Genomic DNA, 6,640 nt, shown 5'->3' on the forward strand with positions numbered 1-6,640 from the left:
TGGTACCAAAGTTTCAAACGGGTAGGCAATAATTCGATGACTAGACAGAAGCTGGAATGGGGGCTTGAACCACAAGAATAACATGGTGTTTGATTCCAGGATGAACAATGGTATAGCATCCAGCTCGTGAATCACATACGAAGGTAGGTGCAAAGGATACATTAGAATCCGGGTTATAAAGAAGAGTCAAGTTTCGATCCTGTGGAATTGTGGGTTATGGGCCCACCATGTGGGGTAAAATCAGGAAGGGTGCCAACATTTGCATGGTCATGATAGCAAGGCAGGTCAGAGGATACCCTGTCAGTTATGTTGGCAACAACGTTGGTACCAAGGGCGAGGGACGAAGAGAACCATTTTCCTGCTCGTTAAGATGAGGCGGACTAATAGGCAAAGTTCTCGTCCATCGGCGGCTACCGGAATGTCATCACCAATAGTATCAAGGTCTTTCTGACAGAGTTGTACACCGAGGTGCTTAAAAAGCGGTGACTTATTACTGCTTAGATCATATGGATCACAAGGGAGGTTAAACCAAACAATGGAAAGGAAAATATGATTATCAGATTAAACAGAACAATGGAAAGGAAAATGTGTTAAAACACATATTTCGGGGTATTTCCTTCCCAAGGACAAACAAAGCATGATATCCATGATAGGATAGAAATTAGAAAACCATTTATGTAAGGGGAGAGGAATTTCATGACATTACCCATACAATGGTGTTTGGATAATTGGTAAAGAGACATTTAGCATTGGGCTTTAAATGTTCTTGTTGAAAATCGGAGTATCACAGACATGCTTCGAGATAGCATTGACATGGTCTTCAAGCAAAGGTCGGGCTTGGATATACAAGGGATTCATCATCATTAACCCAAAGAGAGGATGAGGGGGCTGGCTGATGGAATCAGCGGCAATTTGTCGAGATTAACAAAGATGGATTTCCACAATTATGTGAACAAGGAGATAACATTTGTCAAATCAAATGGTATAATGATGTATGCTCGAGGAAAACATACACATTTAAACATTGGTTGCAAGGTGCACCCGAATATGGGCTGGGTTGAACGACCAACATCGGAATGGTGATTCAATAATCAACAATCTAAGAATGAACGGCCGACCATTAACTTCAAATCAAGAGGGTTGCTAGAAGGGCAGAATCCAAACAGCACTGTTCACCTGTTGGTACCCCGGTTGGAATCAACATGAGGACTAAGAAAGAATGGTGATGGTGAGAAGTATCACTATACCAAGAATTCTTAAGAGGTGGAGTAATCCTCACGACATTCTTGACATAAAAGATGGTAACACTCCAAGGTAAAGAAGAATAAATGCTGGATAGCAAGGAACTCAAGGTATAACACAAAACACGAACAAGTTTGTGTTGGAGGGAAGGCAATAAAGTGGCCGATGATAACACAACTCATCGAGGGCAAGGATGGTATTTCTCTTCATGAATCCGGTTGATATCCTGGAAGAGCTCATAAGGTTGATGATGATCACGACACATTTGTCGAGAGATTTCATGAAGATGTAATCAACCAGCGACGACATCAAGTCAAACGAATGAGGTAGCGGAAGGTTATTGGAACCATGGGTAGGACACAAACTTGAAATCAAGCTTGTTGTTCAAGGAGAACTGATATGACGAGGAAGATCGACGTAAGCTTAGCTCATCGTCGAAAATTTTGTGCTCCGGGAAGAAGGACTAGGTAGCACAGTTAGAAGTTTGCACGATAATGATATAGCCGATAAGGCTAGGAATGACTTGAAGGATTATTAAACTCGTAAGAAACCAGAATTACTTAGATTTATTGAATCGGAGTGCGGAATCGATTCACTTATCGGTGTTCTCGGTTGACGACAACCCAGAACCTAGGAAAATTGGAATCGGTGAGAGATAACAGTTGATGAAGAACCCATAAGAAGTTATGTAGTTCCCTGACATTCTCGCGGTACCAGAGGGTATACTCAAGGGTAGAGCGGGATAGAGGTTGGACAAGTGAAATCATTTGCAGAAGGCAAGCACTTAAACTTGTCCAAGAAATGGGAAAGAAGAACAATATGGTCGAAACCACGGTCGCAAAAAACCAAGCATAGATAAGACAAGAAGTTATAACAAGGGGATTATTATTACTACGAGAAGCTTCCATGATAAGTTCCACCTCGGGTCCATGGGCATGAACACAAATTTCAAGGTCGACTCCCACTTCTCCAAAGCATAACCTTACATTCGCTTCTCGTTTCGATAATGTCATTAGTTGTTGAAAGTTTTACCTGGTGCAATACCAGATAAGTATGACTCGTGAAATCTTTCGGGTTCACACCGATGAGGGAAGGCGTTGGTTCAATCCCATCGGGGCTTCTTACGAACATATACCATAAGCTTCAAGAGTAAATATCACTAGCTCAAAAGTAGAGCATGGTTGACAAAAGGAAAGGATACAATTTAACAAAGGCATTATGTAATGGAGAAGGACTCACAAGGTGATTAATTATTAAGGACACTGTCGGATAAAATCCGACAAAAGGTTCTGGTGGTCCACAAGGGATCTGATGTGAGCATCGATACTCAACCAGAGGAAGAAAGAATGCAAGGAGGTCAGATTATAGACACAACTGTCTAACTCAAAGCTCAATTGCAAAGGAATTATGATTTCCAAATCCAGGGATCAGAAGCAACGCTCTGATCAAGGATGGATAAGTTGAGTAGGCTTAGGGGTACAATTGATGGCAATTTGATTGGTCGAGATCCAGCTCATGTTCGAAAGTAGCCGAAAATATAATTTATAAGGATCAACTGATGATTGCGTGCATTCGCACACATATAGAATCAAGGGACACAAAATGATAGTGACAAAGGATGCCAATAAGATTTCTAGACTTATGGGATTAACCATAATGAAAGCAAGCAAGAATTTCAAGAGCAAATGGCTGCCGAAGATTTTCGGAAGATCGAATGGTATTTTCAAGACTATTGCGAAACACATGAATGGCTAGGGATGAGGGGATACTCGGCAAGTGCGAGGAATTATCCATTTGGGTATTCAGGTGACAAAGAATCATCAAGGCAGTAAGCTCAAAGGATTATCGAAACAATGACGAGTGTTTCGGGGTATCTTGTAATAACAAGGCCAACTGGGGATGAATGTAAGAATAACAACTGCAAGTAGTTATCCATAAGGGTTGACGGTGGAAGGGGAATTGCAAACGCGATGAACACAAGTTCTCGGGTTAATAGCAGAGAGTATCTTCAGGTTCTTCACGTGCAGCAGACGATCATCAGTAATAAGAGGCTCTCCACGTGAAAGTGATAACGAGATCCTAATGTTAGATTTAGTAAAATTCATTTAACCCGAATAGAGGAGAGATCAGAGTCCCAGAGTATAGACAAGGAGTAAAATATTCTAGTACCACCCAATGGCAACGTGGGCCCGTAAGGCACACAGCCATGTTAGTAAAAGTTTTGTAATGTCTAGACTCGACTTCGGCCAAGGAGTTGGAAAGGGGGATTCCTACAGGCAGTCGGCTCTGATACCAACTTGTGATGCCCCCGATTCAATCGTACACTAATCATGCACGCAAACGTGTACGATCAAGATCAGGGACTCGCGGGAAGATATCACAACACAACTCTAAAACATAAATAAGTCATACAAGCATCATAATACAAGCCAGGGGCCTCGAGGGCTCGAATACAAGTGCTCGATCATAGACGAGTCAGCGGAAGCAACAATATCTGAGTACAGACATAAGTAAACAAATTGCCATAAGATGGCTAGCACAAACTGGGATACAGATCGAAAGAGGCGCATGCCTCCTGCCTGGGATCCTCCTAACTACTCCTGGTCGTCGTCAGCGGGCTGCACGTAGTAGTAGGCACCTCCAGTGTAGTAGGAGTCATCATCGAAGGTGGCGTCTGGCTGCTGGACTCCAGCATCTGGTTGCGACAACCAGAAGGAAAGGAAAGGGGAAAAAAGGGGGGAGAAAGCAACCGTGAGTACTCATCCAAAGTACTCGCAAGCAAGGAACTACACTACATATGCATGGGAATATGTGTAAGGAGTCCATATCAGTGGACTGAACTGCAGAATGCCAGAATAAGAGGGGGATAACTAGTCCTATCAAAGACTACGCTTCTGGCAGCCTCCGTCTTGCAGCATGTAGAAGAGAGTAGATTGAAGTCCTCCAAGTAGCATCTCCAAGTAGCATCTCCAGTAGCATCGCATAGCATAATCCTACCCGGCGATCCTTCCCTCGTCGCCCTGTGGAAAAGCGATCACCGGGTTGTCTGTGGAACTTGGAAGGGTGTGTTTTATTAAGTATCCGGTTCTAGTAGTCATAAGGTCAAGGTACAACTCCAAGTCGTCCTGTTACCGAAGATCACGGCTATTCGAATAGATTAACTTCCCTGCAGGGGTGCACCACATAACCCAACACGCTCGATCCCATTTGGCCGGACACACTTTCCTGGGTCATGCCCGGCCTCGGAAGATCAACACGTCGCAACCCCACCTAGGCACAACAGAGAGGTCAGCACGCCGGTCTAAACCTATGCGCGCAGGGGTCTGGGCCCATCGCCCATTGCACACCTGCACGTTGCGAGGGCGGCCGGAAGTAGACCTAGCCTCCCTTATACAAGAGTAGGCGTTCCAGTCCAATCCGGCGCGCACCGCTCTGTCGCTGACGTCAAGAAGGCTTCGGCTGATACCACGACGCCGGGATACCCATAACTACTCCCGCGTAGATGGTTAGTGCGTATAGACCAAATGGCCAGACTCAGATCAAATACCAAGATCTCGTTAAGCGTGTTAAGTATCCGTGAACGCCGAATAGGGCCAGGCCCACCTGTCTCCTAGGTGGTCTCAACCTGCCCTGTCGCTCCGCCATAAAGTAACAGTCGGGGGTCGTCGGGAACCCAGGTCCACCTCTACCGGGATGGAGCCACCTGTCCTTTCAGCCCCCTCATCAGAATCACTTGCGGGTACTCATCGAGCTGACCCGACTTTAGTCACCATCTGTATAGTATGTATGTATGTATAGTATATACCCGTGATCACCTCCCGAGTGATCACGGCCCAATAGTATAGCGAGGCATACTGACAAGAATGTAGGGCCAATGATGATAAACTAGCATCCTATACTAAGCATTTAGGATTGCGGGTAAGGTATCAATGACTGTAGCAACAATGACAGGCTATGCAACAGAATAGGAGTAACCGAACAGTAACATGCTACACTACTCTAATGCAAGCAGTATAGAGAAGAATAGGCGATATTTGGTGATCAAAGGGGGGGCTTGCCTGGTTGCTCTGGCAAGAGAGAGGGGTCGTCAACATCGTAGTCGAACTGGGCAGCAGCGTCGGTCTCGGTGTCTAGCGGAAGAAGAGGGGAAGAAACAATGAATATTTAAGCAAACAGATGCATGACGATGCAAAGCGTGAAGCTAGTCGTGCCCTAACGCGGTATGAGGTGATGCCGGTGAAGGGGGCACACATCCGGGAAAGTATCCCGGTGTTTCGTGTTTTCGGGCAGAGGAGCCGGAGGGGGAAAGTTGCGAGTTCGATAGGTTAGGGATGCGTGGCGAACGAATGGGCTGCGTTTCCGGGTTCGTCTCGTCGTTCTGAGCAACTTTCATGTACAAAGTTTTTCCATCCGAGCTACGGTTTATTTTATATTAATTTTAAAAGATTTAATCATTTTTAGAATTTATTTAATTATTTACCCCTAACATTATCCAGAATTGTGATTGCTGACGTCAGCATGATGTCAGCAGTTGACCTGGTCAACCTGACATGGGGGTCCCGCATGTCATTGCCTAACTAACTAACTAACGGTTTAGACAAATTAATTAGCATGTTAATTTGGTTTAGTAGTTAGTTAATAGAAGTAATTAAGTTATTAATTATTTAATTAATTAACTAATTAATTGATATTATTTATTTATTTATTTTATCATTATTTTTAATTCCTTTTTTATTCCTTTTAAAAAAACGTTGTGGGGCTGGGCCCCACATGTCATAGGGCCAGGGGGGCACTGGCCCAGTGGTCAATGGCCCTGGCCATAGTGGGCACGGGCGCACGAGCGAGCGGGCACGGGCGCACGGGCGAGCGGGCACGGGCGAGCGGGCGCTGGGGCACTAGCGGCGCCCGACCTGGCAAGGGCCGAGCGGCGCAGATGCAGCAGGGGCCGCGGCGTACGGTGACGGAGTTCGGCACGGGGGCCAGGGCGGCGGCTGGACGGCGCGTGGGCGCGAGAGGAGCGTGGGCAGTGGCGAAGCAGCACGAGGCCGGTAGCCATCAGGGACGGCAGCAGGCCACGGCGTGAACAACGGGCGCGCTCGGTTCCGGCGAGGGAAGCAGAGGGGGAGAGGAGAGGGGCGATGCTCACTGGGCCCTGTAGGTGTGCGATAGTGGGCTCGAGGTGGCGATGGTGACGACGAAGATGAGGAAGCAGTGGCCGGTGAGGCTTGGTGCGGTTCGGCGAGGAAGAGGCGGTGGGGCGGCGACGGGGCGCACCGTGGCTTGGGGAGGCCGTCAGGGAGGAGGTCGAGGAGGTCCGGCGTGGGGAGGAGATGAGGAGGCGCCGGCGTGGACGGGCGTAGGGATGACGCGGCGAGGTCGGGCCCCCATGCCCCGATCA

This window comes from Triticum dicoccoides, chromosome 5B, assembly GCF_002162155.2.
Source record: "Triticum dicoccoides isolate Atlit2015 ecotype Zavitan chromosome 5B, WEW_v2.0, whole genome shotgun sequence".
NCBI classification, from domain to species: Eukaryota; Viridiplantae; Streptophyta; class Magnoliopsida; order Poales; family Poaceae; genus Triticum; species Triticum dicoccoides.